At 47.0% G+C, this 16114-nt stretch overlaps 1 pseudogene; it reads left to right on the top strand.

The window, feature by feature from the left end:
- The first annotated feature begins 204 nt into the window (after window positions 1–204).
- Window positions 205–1065, top strand: LOC469435 (voltage-dependent anion-selective channel protein 2-like; annotated as a pseudogene).
- Window positions 1066–16114: the final 15049 nt, after the last annotated feature.

The raw sequence follows: 16114 nt of genomic DNA, 5'->3' as shown, positions 1-16114 counted from the left end.
TCACATACAAGGATAAAGCATCAGTGGCATCAGACTTCTCAACAGCAATACTAGAAGCTAAAAGACAATGAAGCTCCTTCCCTTGCCTCCCAGCCATGGCAGGTGCAGCTCCATGAGTGAGTCCAGTGGCCTCACCTGCAAGTGGAGCAACAGCAGCAGCCTCACTAAGGAGACCACCAGATCACCTCTTCCTGAGGCCTGACCATGTCAACCTACCGACAGACCTGTACACAGCCAGTGTGTCTTCCTTCCTCCATCATACGCTCACCTTGTCAAAGCTCCCAGAGAGGGTTTCAACAAAGGATTTGGTTTTAAGTTGGTGAAACGAGGTAAAAGCAAAGTCATGTGGTGGCGTGGAATTCTTAAAGTCTGGTTCATCTAATACAGACACTGGTAAAGTTACTGGGATCTTGGAGTCCAAATATAAATGGTGCAAGTATGATTTGACTTTCACAGAAAAATGGAACACTGATGACACTCTGGGGACAGAAATCACAATTGAAGACCAAATTTGTCAAGGTTTGAAAATGATATTAGATACTAGCTTCTCACCAAACATAGGAAAGAAAAGTGGCAAAATCAAGTCCTCTTACAAGAAGCAGCATGTAAAGCTTGGCCGTGATGTTAACTTTGATTTTGCTGGACTTGCAATTCATGGTTCAGCTTGCTGGGTACCAGATGAGCTTTGACAGCACCAAGTCAAAGCAGACAAAGAATAACTTTGCAGTGGGCTACAGGACTGGGGACTTCCAGCTGCACACTAATGTCAATGATGGGGCAGAATTTGGAGGATCAGTTTATCGGAAAGTTTGTGAAGATCTTGATGCTTTAGTAAACCTTGCTTGGACATCAGGTACCAGCTGCACTCGTTTTGGCCTTGCAGCTAAATTTCAGTTGAAACCCATTGCTTCCATTTGTACAAAAGTCAACAACTGGTTGACTGGGGTCAGCTACACTCCACCCCTGAGGCCTGGTGTGAAGCTCACCCTGTCTGCTCTGGTAGATGGGAAGAGCGTGGATGCTGGAGGCCACACATTTGGCCTTGCCCTGGAGTTGCAGGCTTAATCCAGATGAAAGAAACCTCTGGGAATGGATAGCAGAAGATTTGGTCTTGATGTATTTCCATTGTGACGAGCAGGCTTTTTCCCCCTGAGAAGGTGATCAAAATGAAGGATGATCTAAACAAGAGCTGTATTTTAAATCTTTAGACAGTTACTTGTTAGCTGCTTTCTAGCTGAATAGGCTCTCTCTCTCTCTGTAGTTACCAATGCTGCAGTCCTGCAGTTACCTGTACATTGTTTAGATGTATATAACTGTTAAATATGCTACTCACCAATCATGAAATAGACCTTTATGAAAACTGCACAGTTGTGTGCATGTTTGTTTTTATGTTCCTTTAAACATTGAATATTGTCATTGCATGAGATGAATCAGTGGACATTTTAAGATGAGGTTTAATTTTTTTTGTTAAATTCAACCACCATTAGAATTACTTTTGGTATCCCAGAACATTACAAATCATGACTAAAACAAGCATGTAATTAATGGCTCCAAAGACCTGCCAACGAGGGTCAAATCGCCCTGGAATCTTGCTAATACTTTATTTTTCAGGTGAGCATTCTGCTGTTTGCCTAAATCTGTCCCTAGATTAGTTCCATGAACCTTTTAAGACTATAATAAGAGGGTACATGCTTTTAAAAAATTTTTATAATGAGGAAATGTCTCCACATTCCAAAGAAAAATGACTACTAGCCTAGAATTTTATGCTCAGCCAAATTCAAGAATTTTATACTCAGCCAAATTCAATCCAAGATGAGGGTAGAATAAAGCTATTTCAGACATACATGCAGGCTGACTGGGTGGGCCCTCCATCCTCTCAATCTACCCTGATGTGAGACGGTGAGGTGGTAGATGACGTGTCCCTGGGGGCTGGTTTTTCAGGGGATGGCAGGCAAGAGAAACATCTGCATACAGCGGCTGCTTGGGAGTTAGGACCCCTGTGTGGGGGCAGGAACAATACCCCAAATACTGCTCCACTAAGGGAAGTTTGGAAGCCTAGGGGATACTGTTTGCTTCTCAAAATCACTAGGGGATGCTAGAGCCATCAGCTCCCTAATGACCAGGGTGCTAATTGTTCTACAATGCATGAGACAGTCCCTCAACAGAGAATTGCTCTGCCCGTAGTCCCAAAAGCACATCCTTGAGAAATCCTGAATTAGATACTTTCTTTGGCTTTCACTGTGAGGCTGCTTATACTTGAAGTGGGGCTGAGTGGGTGTAGAATGCTATGGGGGTGGGCTGGGTGTGGTGGCTCACGCCTGTAATCCCAGCATTTTGGGAGGCTGAGGTGGGCCAATCGCCTAAGGTCAGGAGTTTGAGACCAGCCTGGCCAACATGGCGAAACCCTGTCTCTACTAAAAGTACAAAAATTAGCCGGGCGTGGTGGTGGGTTTCTGTAATCCCAGCTACTCAGGAGGCTGAGGCAGGAGAATCGCTTGAACCCGGGAGGCAGAGGTTGCAGTGAGCCAAGATCGCGCCACTGCACTCTAGCCTGAGCGACAAGAGCGAGACTCTGTCTCAAAAAAAAAAAAAAAAGAATGCTATGGGGGTGAGTCGGGTGAGGTGGAGAAGACAGCTGAATTGGGGAGAAAGGAGAGGGAAACTATTGAAACTATTCCAGGATATAAAATACAATGACTGACTAGAATAAACAGGTATGCCTGACACCCATGAGTCTACTGAGCAAATTCTACTATTGAATTCTTTGTGGCTATGCCCAGGTTTGTAAAGGGTTCTGTAATTGTTCTGTGCCGAAGTTCAGGTCTACACCCTGTCAGCATGCCTTGCCTGGACCATTGCTGCAGCTGCCTTTCAGGTCTCCCTGTTTCCAGTCTCACCTCTGCCCCTTCATCCATGACACAGTTGCCACAGTGATCTTTCAAAACACAAACACGAATCTTTCGAAATAGTACTTGGGGTATTGTTCATGTCCCCACACAGGGATCCTATCTCCCAAGCAGCTGCTGTATGCAGGTGTTTCTCTTGTCACTCCCCCACTAAAAGCTTTCAGTGGCTCCGCACTACCTCCCCATTCCCCAGGGAGTGTGCAGCCAAACTGGACTCATCCTGCAAGGTGCAGCTCCAAGGCCCCTGCTTTCTGAGGCTTCTTCCAGTCATCCCCTGCCAATGAGACCCTAACATTGTCCTCCTCTGTCACAGTACTCAGCCACAGCATGACACGAGTGTGTTTTTGTCTTGTATTTCCCAGGAGCTCTTTATGGGCAGGGACTATTTCTCATCCTTCCCTGACCTCCAGGACCTGGCAAAGTGGTGTGCACAGGATGGGCTGAGCACTGCTGCTGTGCTCACTGAATAGAGTTGAGCCATTTCTCCCTCACAAGAAGGCTGAGTGCAGAGAAAGCCCAGGATCACTCCTGTCACCAGCATAAGCAAGGGTCCCACATCATGTCAGGCCTTCTCTGGGCAACTGAGTCCTTCACAGCTTTTTTGAGTCACAAAGGCCACTGTGGAGCTGTGGGCAAGGATCCTACAGATAGGCCAATCCAATATCTGCATTTTGCAGATGAGGAAACTGGGTCCCAGCAAAGGCTGGTGCCTCACCTGAGGCTAGAAGGCTGCACACACCAGAATAGGACATGGTCTCCTGGTGTCCAGGCCAGTGCCCCACCAGCCCTCACCCTAGTGAAATGGGATTAATTGGAAACTAGTGACCATTTTTCCAGATAAAATGTGGGCTTCCTCACCCTATCCTCCCTTCTCACTGCCCCGGAAGCTATAGTGGAGGATGTGGGGCTTGGAGGGATGGGAGATAGACTTGGAAGGTGATTTGAGGCTTCCTTTATTTGATTTTATTTTTTGAGGTGGAGTCTCGCTCAGTCGCCCAGGCTGGAGTGCAGTGGCGTGATCTCAGCTCACTGCAATTTCTGCCTCCTAGGTTCAAGCAATTCTCCTGCTTCAGCCTCCCTAGTAGCTGGGACTACAGGTGCACTCTACCATGCCCAGCTAATTTTGTATTTTTAGTGTAGACTCCACCATGCCCAGCTAATTTCTGTATTTCTAGTTTCACTATGTTGGCCAGGTTGGTCTTGAACTCCTGACCTCAGGTGATCCACCCACCTCGGCCTCCCAAAGTGCTGGGATTACAGGTGTGAGCCACTGTGTCTGGCCCAAGACTTCCTTTTAACATTCGCTGTTGAGAGATCCTGAGCCTCATTCTACAGGCAATGAAGAGCTATTGAAGGTTTTTGAGAACAGGGTGACTTGATTGCAGCAGGGCTTTAGGCTGAAGGGAGAAGTGGGAAATGCAGGCCTCTAGGGACCTGAGCAGATCCACTGCCCCCGTAAGTGATTTGTCTTTGGCTTATGAATGCCTCAGCTAGTGGTGCACAGGGAAGGGGCAGAATGAGTCTCACCTGAACGGTGAGGTCTTTGCTGGAAAGTCTCTTGGCAGATGTAAAAACTGAAAGGGAAGATCCTGGATAAAGAACAACAGGGAATCTGTCCCTAGATTCTGGAATCTGAATTTAAGGAGGGTCAAGAGGTCAAGAACATGGTCTTGGAGTCATGGTGATAGTAACCGGGTCCCATCAATGGAGGCTCGGACGGACAGCAGCCAGCCCCTGGGAGCTTGAGCACAGAGCTAGGCAGCTGGGGGTGTGGACTGGGGTCCAGAAGACCTAGTTCCATAAGGGAGTATCATGAGGATACTCTATATTGTCCTATAATTTGTGTTTTCTCTAGATTTATTTTCCTTTACAAATTTAGTAATGTATCTTGTTAAACATCCAGCTTGTCTCCGCTGGCTCAGGGAACCAAGGGTGCCTATGGGGACTCCTGTTGGAGGCAGTCTGCAAAGGAAGAGCAGCTTCCTAGACAGTGGAAAGACAGGGCCATTGAAGTGAGGGCTCCAGAGGGAACAGCAGCTTGGTCACCTTCGCCTCCTGATGGAAGTATCCCTTCAACACTGGGGATTTTATTAGGGGAAGTGAGAAATCCCTCATCACTGCCTGCTGTGCGGACGTCAAATCTTAGACTCAGTTTTGTTCTACTAACCACAAACCCCCCTGATTTTATCACCATTCGAGCATAGTAATTTTTTTTTTTAATCTGAAGTAAAAATGCGCTGTTCTAACAATAGGCAACTAAAAACACAAAACAAAACAATCTTTCCACCCCCAATCTAATAGTCTAAAAAAAAATGACAGGCAAATTGGTCCCTTTAATCGAGTCCACCTTTTAAAAATTGAATCCTAAGTGTGGACATCTAGCTTACTGGTCTGATGTTTTCCTCATGAAGATCTGTGACATGTGTTCAAGTGTCCTCCGTCCCCTGGGATGTCATCTTCCAGGCTGGTCACCCTCATTCCAGCTCTAAGGACTCTCCCACTGTCCCTGTTCCCATCATGCACCTCCTCCTTAACCCTTAGGACTGCGGCTTCCAAACTCCAGGGCACCTGAGAACTATCTGGACATGATTCCCTGGCCCTTCCTCAGCCCTTCCGCAGTCCCTCTAAATCAGAATCTGAGGGCGGGATCCTGGGAGTCTGCATTTTGAACTAGCACTCTAGGTGATTTTAATCAGGCACCAGAGGACCAAAATGAAGGTTGCTACTTTACTGATGAATCGCTTTGTTTAAGCACCCGTACTCACATATCTAGACTACTGTTTATTAACTGTCGACATAGTGCTAGGGTCTTTACTAAGTTTACCTCCTCTAATCCTTATACTAACTGCAGCAGGTAAGCATCCCCATTTCTATAGCCACAGAAACAGAACTTGCCAAATGTCACAGGGTTAGGAAATGGCAGGGTAAAGTCCATCCAGCTCCCCAGCCCACTCAGTTCTCACTCTCAGTGCCTGTTCCCTCTGCAATGGAAAAGAGAGAAGCCCAAGAGGAAGCAAGTACTGGGCTCTGTTCGCAGCCTCATTCACTTCAGCCTCTCCCTCCCTAGGCAGTAGGGCTATCCTCTGCCTGTTCTTATTGAAGCTTATTATTTTTCAGACAACTTCCTTCACGGCTTAAGCATTCTTTTAAAAATAAATTGTTTTTAATGACTTGGGATGGGGTCTCGCTATGTTGCCCAGGCTGGTCTTGAAATCCTAGGCCCAAGCAATCCTCCTGCTTTGGCCTCTCAAAGTGCTGAGATTACAGGCGTGAGCCACTGCTCCTGGCCAACTTGAGTATTCTTGACTTATTCTTGGCAGAGTGAAGCCTTTTTCATGATGGCCTTTCCTTCATCTTTTCCCTTGCAAACCTGAATGGCCCACAGAGTTACACTGATATCGTCAGGGTTCTCCCTATCCCCCTTTGGACTCATCAAGGGTAAGTCTGAATGGATAGTTTTCCATTTGGAACGTCCTCTCATCAGGAGCATTTGGTATGTCTGGATTTCATTTCTCCAACTTCTGACAACCTGCATCCATGCTGCAGGCAAAGAGGCTGAGCTCCCGGGGCCAGGAGTCTGATTCCAGTGGGGCCGACTTTGCTGGCCATGCCTGGGGGTCCAGTGGGCTGCTGCATTTTCAAACAGTCCATACCCACTGCCCCCTCAGGAAAGTGGTAAAGGGCTCTGCAGTCCACCCTCAGGACACCAGAACAAAGGGGGTCCTAAGTTAGCCTTGGGGGTGCACCTGGGGACTGTGGGCAGGAAGGATATATTGACACAACAATATGGGGTGCAACTTTAAATTCCAAACAAATTGTCCCAAGCTCTTTCAGAGGAGTTCTAAGGAGTAGAACCAGCCTGCCTAGCAGGTGTTCTAATATTTGGGGGCTCTATGAAGAACTGAGGAAGGAAGTCTACACTTGCTGGGAACATCCGAAATTGTGACCCTGATGGGAAGAGGAGATTCTCCAGTGGTGAGGGGCATGGTGGAAGGTGGGCCAACAGGACCATCTGGGACCAGAGGGCAGTGAAGCCCACGTGGTTGGAACTTCAAGGCCCAGCTTCAGAGTTGCAGTGACAGCAACTCATGCTGTCAACGGGCAACCACAACCAACCCTGAGGAGGTGCAATGGAGGAACCACTAAGGAGGCAGGTAATACCCAGCTCACAGGACTGGCAGTCTGCAGTTCTACCTTACTGAGGAACATGGTGGGGGCGGGAGGAAGGCAGAAAAAAACAGGGGGAGGGGCTTGCCCTGAGGCACCCTGTCCTCTAGTTCATGGGTTGGAAACTCCAGCCAGTGGGCCAAATCTGTCCTGCTGCTGGTTTGTGAACAGCCAAAATAGGCTGGATTTTAAATGATTGGGGAAAATCAAAGGAATATTTCATGCTACGTAAAAATGACATGAAATTCGAATGTCAGTGTCCATAAATACAGTTCTATGGGAACAGCCTTGCCCATGCATTTGTGTGTCATTGATGGCTGCTTCTGTGATACAACATTGGTGGAATATTTGTGACAGAGACCCGCAAAGCCTACGATATTGACTATTTAGGCCTTTGCAGAAAAAGATTGCTGCCTCTGGATTCAGAACAACCCTCATCATGTCCCCAATAAGTTATTTCTCTAATTGGTTTCCACCGTGGTGGGGTCAGAAACTCACCCGAGCTGATCCCCCGTGGCTGGGCAGGGTCTCTCTCCCTGCCCTCTTTCACCAGGCCTGGACTGCTGACCCTATCTGAAGTCACTAAATGCTCTTCGGGTGGAAGAGGCACTTGTCTTACAGGAAAACACAACCATGTTAGGGACTGTGAGTGTGTCCCAGGTCCAGGGCTTGCATGGTGGAGGAACCTCTGAAACAGCAGCTTTGGAGGGAGGGCACGCCCCTGCCATGCAAAGTCCTCTTTGTTGATCAACACCATTATTAGAAATGTGCACATCCCAGCAAAACCAGCAGGTCACACATTTACAAAAGTGCCTGCCACACTAGAGCAGGAGGGTTCTGGGCCTTTTCAATGTGCAGATTCTAATTCCTGGTACAGGGAAGTTGCTCAGTGAAAGGACAAAATGACTTCAGTGTATAGAGTTTGCCACAGTCCTCCGGAGCAGTACCTTTCATTCTCTGCTTACCCTCAGCAGAGGAGTGGGAGAAGTGGGTCTGAAGTTCTGGGGAACTTCGGTGAGTTGGCAATACCTCGAGAGTGAGGCTAATGGGTTGCTTAGTAGGAATTATGATGATATTGCAACCCACAGGCCAATGGGCATCGGGGCAGTCGGCCAGGACAGAGCACTGGCCAGTGCCCTAGGCTCCCAGCCCAGCAGCTGGACACGGTCCACACTGTCTTGGCGCCAGGTGTGAAACTGCCAGCCCAGGCAGCTGTGCAGGCTGTGGTGTGTTGCTCAACCTCTCTGAGCCTTAGTTTCTCTTCTGTTAAGTAGTGGGTGGAGTAGGGAGAGAGACTACTGCCCTTAGCTGGCAGGGCTGTCACGAGCATCGTGAAAGTGTGTATCATGCCCTTAACTGGCCTCTTTAGGTCTTAATAAATTGTAGCCAGTGTTTTTACTTCCTGATGTCCAGCAGAACCAAAGAATCTGTGGCACACATATGTTAATGCTTTCAATACCACTTAGACATTTCTCTTAACTCCCCAAGCAGACTGTAAACTCTTCTAGAGCAGAGGATATCAAGTAATAGATACCGTCTACGGGCACCCGGTACTGGGCTTGGAGCTTTATTAAAAAAATACCTGGCTTTCCTAATTCTTAGGAGCCCCAAAGCCGGCATCATCATCACCTGCATTGTATCCACAAGGACACTGGGCTTGGAGCGGTTTATGCAATCACAAGGGGAGCAGAGGAGCATGCTGAGCTGGAGTCTCCAGCTCCAAAGCTCCAGCTCTTCTGCCCCACTGCCTGTCTGTAAAGGGCTCCTCACTTTGAATCCCTTGAACCCTACTGGGCACCAAACTGCCACTCAAACAGCAAGCCAGAAACCTGGCCACAAGCCTCTGGTTTAACGTTTCCTAAAGGAGGGACTGTGCCCGATTCAGCAGCATCCAAAATTCAAAAGGCAAAGTCAAAGAAGAGTTCATTTCCTTTCAGTAATATCTAAAGTAGGATGGAAAATAAGCCTGCTGAAAAGCTGCCTCTTTTGCCAGAGCTAGAGAGAGAGAGAGGGAGCACCTCTCCTGCTGTTCCTGGTCAGATCAGGTGAAGGCCAAGGAAACTGATCTCTCACGGTAGGGGGAGGGGATGAAGGGCACAGGGACGACAAGGTACATGCAGTTGACTTAAGAGCAGGGAAAAAACCACAGAGGAATGTTTTGTGTGGGATCCTGAGATAGCAGGGGATGTGAGGACCAGAGGCTGCCGCAGACCATTCACAGCCACCCAAGCGCTGCTTCTCCCAGGCTCCCGCTTACCTGAGCCAATGTAAAGATTCTTTTCAAAAAAGTCTTTGCTAGCTGTAGTGTTTATTTAAGGATAAGATGACCCAACTTCCACTATATTTAGTGCATGAAAAACCACAGGTGTTTGACTCCAGGAACTGCTTAGGGTTGTGCTATTAGTTTTCTGACTCCCCTCCCTTCTTGGTTTCATTGTTTCAGCATTGCAGGTGAGCTGGTTTCCTGACTTCTGCAAAAGCCCTCCTGCACTCCCCCGCCCTGCTCTCCAGCCTGCAGGTAGTTTAAATACCCCCATAGTACATGGCTGCCTGGATAAGGTGTGGGGGAAACTGTGATGCTGTTTCCATTTCAATTCTAATTTAAAACGCCATGCCAACCACAATAGGCACCCTATTTTAACTTCGTCAGTTGGCTTAATTTTTAATTTTAACTAATCAATTTAATCAGTGGCTTTGTCCTCCTGCTCATTCCTCTTGAAAGGCTTCTGTTGGAAGGCAGGATATTTGCTCTCCCGTGCCTCTTCCATGTGCCACCCTGTAAAATGCAGGACAAAGACAAAATAGCATACTGTAAAAGAACGGACAGCTGGAGCCCTGGAGTCAGACACCCCAGAGCCAGGTGCTGGCTGCAGCAGCTGTATGACGTTTAGGTTTCCTCACCTGTAAACCTAATCAATCATCCTATCTCAGACTTTTTGGAAGGTTAAATGCTAATGCTTAGCATGGGATCTGGTGCTCCATAAGCATTCCCCAAACATGTTAACGAGCCTGCAATGGGTCCCCCCACACCTGATTCACAAAGGGAGGGTTGTCTGAGGAAAGCTGCTGGTTTGTCCAAGGAATTCCTTTCCTGGATAAGTGGAAACGGATCTATTACCAGGCAACTCAACACCTCTTAGGCCCTTGAGAGGGGGCTGACATAAAAACTAATATTTGCAGGGTGAGTTATAGTTTACAGAGTGTTTTCAGTGTTGTAATAGTGGGGGAACCAGGCTTTGCAGTCAAATCTTTGTGCATGGGCTCTGTCTCTTACAAGATACGTAACCCTGGGCAACTCAGAGGCGCACTGAGCCTCTGGCTCCTGTGTACACTGGAAACACTGCTACCTAGCTCACGTTTCTGAGACCTGCAAGCTATGTATATGCAATGTGTACTTGGTCAACTTAAAGCCTTAGTCTAAAGCGAGGAGTTCTCATTCCGTTTTCTCATGGGTTTAGTTCCCAACAGGCCTCTCAAGAAAAACCTCATTTACTATCCATATGGAAGGGATGGATTGAAATGGCTGAAAACAGCCTGGCCAAAGTTGCTGTGGTGCTGCCCGTCTCCATCTCTCTCTCTCTCGAACACTATAGCCTCGGATACCTTTTTGCCAGGGAAGCACCCGAAAGAAAGGCAGCGACTCCAGCTTCTCATGCCTTTCCCTTAGGGACATTTCCCATTTTCGGAAACTTCCTAAGTAAAAGGTGGCCCTGGGATGGCCTGCTTTGGTGAAAATGCCCTGAGTTGGGAGACCTGTGATCCAGTCATGGCCAGAACAGGTAGCCTGCGTTGCTCTGAGCTGGGTGAGGAATGGTATGAAACCAAGCCTCCCGACAGGCTCCAGCTCCCTAGATTCTGGGCGGCACTGACAGAAACCTGCTTGAGAGAGTGATGACAGTCAGAGTACTGAGGAGTGGCTCACTGCCAGGGCAGCACATGCTTCTAGGTAGCATTTATCCCCAGGGAAGGACACAGTCCCGTGTTGCAGAAGGCACGGGGCCAGGAGGCAGGAAACCAGCACCGTGGCCCCAGGTCCAATGCCGTCACTTCGGACAGGAAGTCACTTGACTCAGCTTTTAGGCAGGGAGGAGGGGTAGACCGCTCAGCCCAGTCTGGGCACCACCCCTGACTTGCCTCTGACTCCACCTGCCATAAGTGCATACGGAGCTGAAGGCCTCTGGAGAGGATGAGGCTCCAGGCCAAGGTAAGGTGGCAGAATGGCACCATCACACTGAGGCTCTGGCTGCTCAGAGGTCATATGGGAAACCCCCACAGGTCCTGCTGATGCTGTCAGCATCTTCCAGCTGATACTAACCCCAGATTACAACCAAGCGCATTACTATCCCGCCCAGGCGACTACTCGGACAGTGAAGGAGAAAAAGAATCCCTGCTCGTTTAGAAGTGTACTTCTGGAACCCTAGAGGTCCCAGCTGGCAACGACGGGAGCTTCATTCCAAGGCTGAGGAATGAACACTCGGGGATGGCATGAGAGGAATTCTACTAAAACACCAGAAGGATAGGTCTGCCAGGAGGACTGGGTGGGTGGGGAGTTCGAAATAATACTGCTGAGCGTGAAGACTGCAACCCTTAGTACTGACCTTGCTCAGGGGCCAAGAGCTTGTGTTCAATTGTGTTAGTGTCCGGGACATGACTACTCATTCCAGGAAGCTGGGCACCAGCACATCCCACACAAGTTGTCCTGCGTATAAATATTGGTCTGGATAATGTCTGGGACTGAAATGGTTTCTGGCACCAAAATGAGGCATTACAACACATTCAGGTAAATATCCAGGATTCAGCCTCTAAGTGGCTAATGGCCCAAGGACAAGTCCTCCAGGGAAAACCCATCCAGTTCAACATTTGAAGCACCAAATCTATGCCAGTTATGTGAAAAGTGGGCAGAGAATGAAGCATGCAGGTGTTCACAATGTGGGTGAAGAGCTGATGCAACCCAGTAAGAACACGAATAGAAAAAGCAGGAAGGGGGAGGTGGCAGACATAGGGCCTGGTAAGCCAGAGGAGGTGAGGATTAGCTGAGATTTTAGAAGCCTGCTGTGGGGTCACGTGCATGGAAGAAGCTGTATGCTCCAGAACTCCAAGTAGGCCAGGTCAAAGGATAGGAAGGTAGACTGGGGCTAGCTAGCTCCAGACATCTGCTCTTGCACAGACATGTTGAGTCTGACATCTGCTCTTGCACAGTAGGGTCTTACGCAGGTTTTAATGTATGGGAGGGGCCCAGGCACATCTGTTTTAGAAAAAGCCCTTGACAGAGTCAAGAAAAATAGAGACAAGACTCATGAAATAGCCCAAGCAAGAGCTGAAGGCAACCAAGAGAGCAGAGTCAAGGAACATTTCAGAAGGTACACGCAGTAAAAATGGGGAGGAAGAAGATCCTGGCGATGGCTGATGGGCAAGCGTAAGATCAGAAAATTGCTCTTCAATGATCCCAATTCTTGTAGTGAAAAGAGAAGAATGTCACTCCAGCCTTCATGAACAGTTCTAGATCCAGACAGTGTCTAACCGATGTGAGTAGATGACTAGAACAGAAGTCCATCATAAAGCTAAAGAGGCCACTGACATGGATGTGGATGGGCAGAATGAAGGGAGGAGTGAAGAGGCAACATGGATAGTGTGAGCTAGCAGTCAGGGCTTAAGAGGAGTGAGGGTTACTTACTGAGTAAACATGCCAAAGAAGTGATTGGAAGGACTCCACACCTACCAGACTCCAGAGCATGCACATCCTTGGCTGAAAGGTTTGAGGAGGAGCAGGGACAGGTGGAGGCAAGGGGATGAAGGATTTTACACAGCCAAAGACACAAGTTTCATGAGGACAGTTAGGAGAATGCCATAGGATTTCAAAGAAATTCCACAAAGAAGGGAGGCCACGGAAGGGGCAAGACTTGGGGTGGGCAGGGGTTGTTGTGAATGAGATCAAAGGAATGAGGAGGAAGGTTGCTAACCAAAGTCTACAGCATCTCTTTATACCCTTCGAACATCTATCAACCACTCCAAGTATCACTTGTTCACTTCTATACTTCTTTAAAAATGTGAAGAAACTACAGTAGTTGTACATGTATGGCTGAAGTTGTTTTCTTTGTTGTTGTTGAAGTGGGCTAGGAGCTAAAGGGACTGAATTAAACAAGGTGCCAGCAAAGGTGAACTGCAAGACTACACCTGCCGTGGGTATTAGCTGAAAGGCTGTGGTCAACAACCAAGCCTAGTTTAAGTTAGCTGGGCACCTTGAAAAAGAGCCCAAATATTAAGGGATTTGTGGTCTCCAAGTTAACCACACAGCCCTCCCCCCCAAAAAAGCATCTGTCCTTCAGAGAAGCATCCAAGGCTGATGTTGACAGCTTCCTATTTCTATTCAATGTTTCCTAAAACCTAAAATTCATCATTAAGAAACAAATCAATGAGCATAAATGACAAGTTTTATTTAAATTTTAAATATACCTTTATTTCTCAAACTCAAAGCTTTATCAAGTTCTAACACATTTTGCATTGACAAGTGATTTTATCTGCATCAAGTAAGGTTAGTGACCACCACGAAAGAGGAATCCCCAGACCTCCTAGGCACTAAGAAATATTTCAAAGGCTATGCAAATATAGAACAAAAAGCTTTCAATTTAGTCTAATTGGTATCTATTTTTCATCTATATTAATTTGGAAATAAGTTGCTACCTTAGAAAAATTACATTTTTATCCATTAAAATAAAACACCAGATAGGTTGAGTTTTTTTAAAAACACCCACAGATCTGTATTTAGCTACTTCCTCTTTAGTAGATGGTCATCTCACCTTCCTATGCAAACACACACGAGAATTTGCACCAACTCTCACTAGCCCAGGCAAAACTCCAAGCATTTTATTTAGCTTACACTTCAATTATTTTTTTAAAGTGATAGGTAAACAAGATTTAGGCACTTGAACACACACGCGCACACACACACACACACACACAGTCTTTTATTTCCTGATCTTAACCTTAGAGTTCTCCACAAATAATCCTGAAAAGTTGCCAGATCTTTAAAAATACCTCTCCTCAACACCGCCCCCCTCCCCCACGACTTGGTCCTCTGATTTTAACTGGTTGAATTGGAATATGTTCCAAAGCAAGCTGTGAAATTCTAGTCTCTGCAAGATTAAGGATGTGAATCTAACCTTGGAAACTGGATTCTTACAAAGTCCACCCAGAAGGTTTTCCCTGACACAGAGCCCTGGTCCGACACCCAGGAAGGAATGGCCTCTATGAGCGTCAGGGTCTCGTCTCACCATTGGATAACTACTTTGCTCTCTAAAAGAGGACACTTGAGCTAAGAATATAGCTGTATCCCAATACAAGGCACCAACCAGTACCAGAAAGTAAACTACAAAGGAGTTATTCCTCAAGTTAGGAAGTTGCTTTTGAGTGGCACCATTTCCCAAAGTCAACAAAGCAGTACTAGTTAAAATCCTAACGTACCATAAGGGTAAGGGGTTAGTGCAGAGGTGAAGCTGAAGAATAAGCAGATTCAGGGTTTTAGCAATTTGATTATTAATGTCACCACAAAACACAAGTTCATACACAGCTTGCTGTGACTCAAACCCCAGTGAAAATCAAACTGGACAAAAACTGAAATGCCAAACTACATCTGTAGCATCTATCAGGAACTAAGCATCATCTTCCTTACCCAACTCACCCCATCTGCCAGGTCCCCCAGGTGTGGGCCATGCCACATCCCACAGGCATCCCCATCAGGAACTCTGATTGGAAGGCATTAGTAACAGAGTTCAGTTTCAGCATTGAAATTATTGAATGAGGAATAATGTGTTACTGCCAAGGTAAGATTTAAAGGGGAGACTAGAGCTCAAGGTCAGGCATCTAGTGCGTGCTATTCTGCCAATGTGAGAGGAAAAGGTACTGTCTTCATCTCACTGATGCTCAACCTGACTCCAAGCAGCAGGCTAGGAGAACAGGCTGCAGACATGCCGAAAGCATCAGAGAAAGAGTCAAATCAGAGTTCCGAAACAAATAAGAGACTGCTTAAATTTAGATTAGAACTTGCATGTGAACTTCAGTGCTCTCTGCTCCTGCCAAGTTTCATGTTACTCAACACACACACATACACACACACATAAAATAGGAACCACTGGACTCAGTATAAGTTCAGGGTACCTGGTGCTTGTGTGAGCATTAGGAAAGGCAGGTTTCAGCTAGAGTTTCCAGGGACCTGAAATTCAAGGTTACCTCACCTATTCTGAGGCTGGCAAAAGGCTCATAGAGCAAGTAGAGACATCACTAGCCCAGGGGTTGTGTCTTAAAAGTACAGCTTTGGTCAGTGCAGCTTTTAACCCTGATAGCTCTTGGACAGGTCTATTCTCAAACTACAAAAAGATCTGAGCTGACTAAAAAGGTCAGGTGAAGGGACTCCGAGACAACCATGGTGCAATGGTGGCAAAGACTGGGGACTGGGTCTTTCTCGCAACTTCTGTGCCTCCTTTCATTCTCAGAAGAGGACTATTACCAGATGGGGGGGAAAAAGCATAAGCAGAAAGAACCCCAAGGACAAACTGGAAATTTAATTCCTTGATGCAGATCTTATCTTCATCTGGTGCCTCATTACGCTGGGCCCCAAGCCTTCTAAGTAGAAGAAATACTGATTTCTGTTAGGCAAGTGCTTATGTTGGTGGCTTCATCACATTTCAAAGCTTTGGTTAAACACATCGGTCATTTTTGTGCAAACACATGCCATTTGACCACCGTGGCAGCTTTTTAAGGTCATGAATGACCAGATAGTTTCCAAAGTTGGGATCACTCTTCATTGGGGTTCACTCTTCATTGCCCCACTCTTAACACTGAAGCACACTGGGTCCCCTCAATTAGAACCGGCCTTGACTCAAAGCCACTGAATTAAAATATAACTAAGGCTCACAGGGAAACAGGAGCTGATTACACTAAGAAGTGGCTTCTAGTCACCTAATGTAGCACAAGATAGATACCAGCTAAGCCTTGAGTTTCAGTCATGGCTGATCCGCTTTTAAGAGGACCAAAACATCACATTC

This window comes from Pan troglodytes, chromosome 1 (genome assembly GCF_028858775.2).
Source record: "Pan troglodytes isolate AG18354 chromosome 1, NHGRI_mPanTro3-v2.0_pri, whole genome shotgun sequence".
Lineage (NCBI taxonomy): Eukaryota > Metazoa > Chordata > Mammalia > Primates > Hominidae > Pan > Pan troglodytes.
The sequence above is the reverse complement of the archived record's forward strand: the minus strand, read 5'-3'. Positions and strand labels throughout refer to the sequence as shown.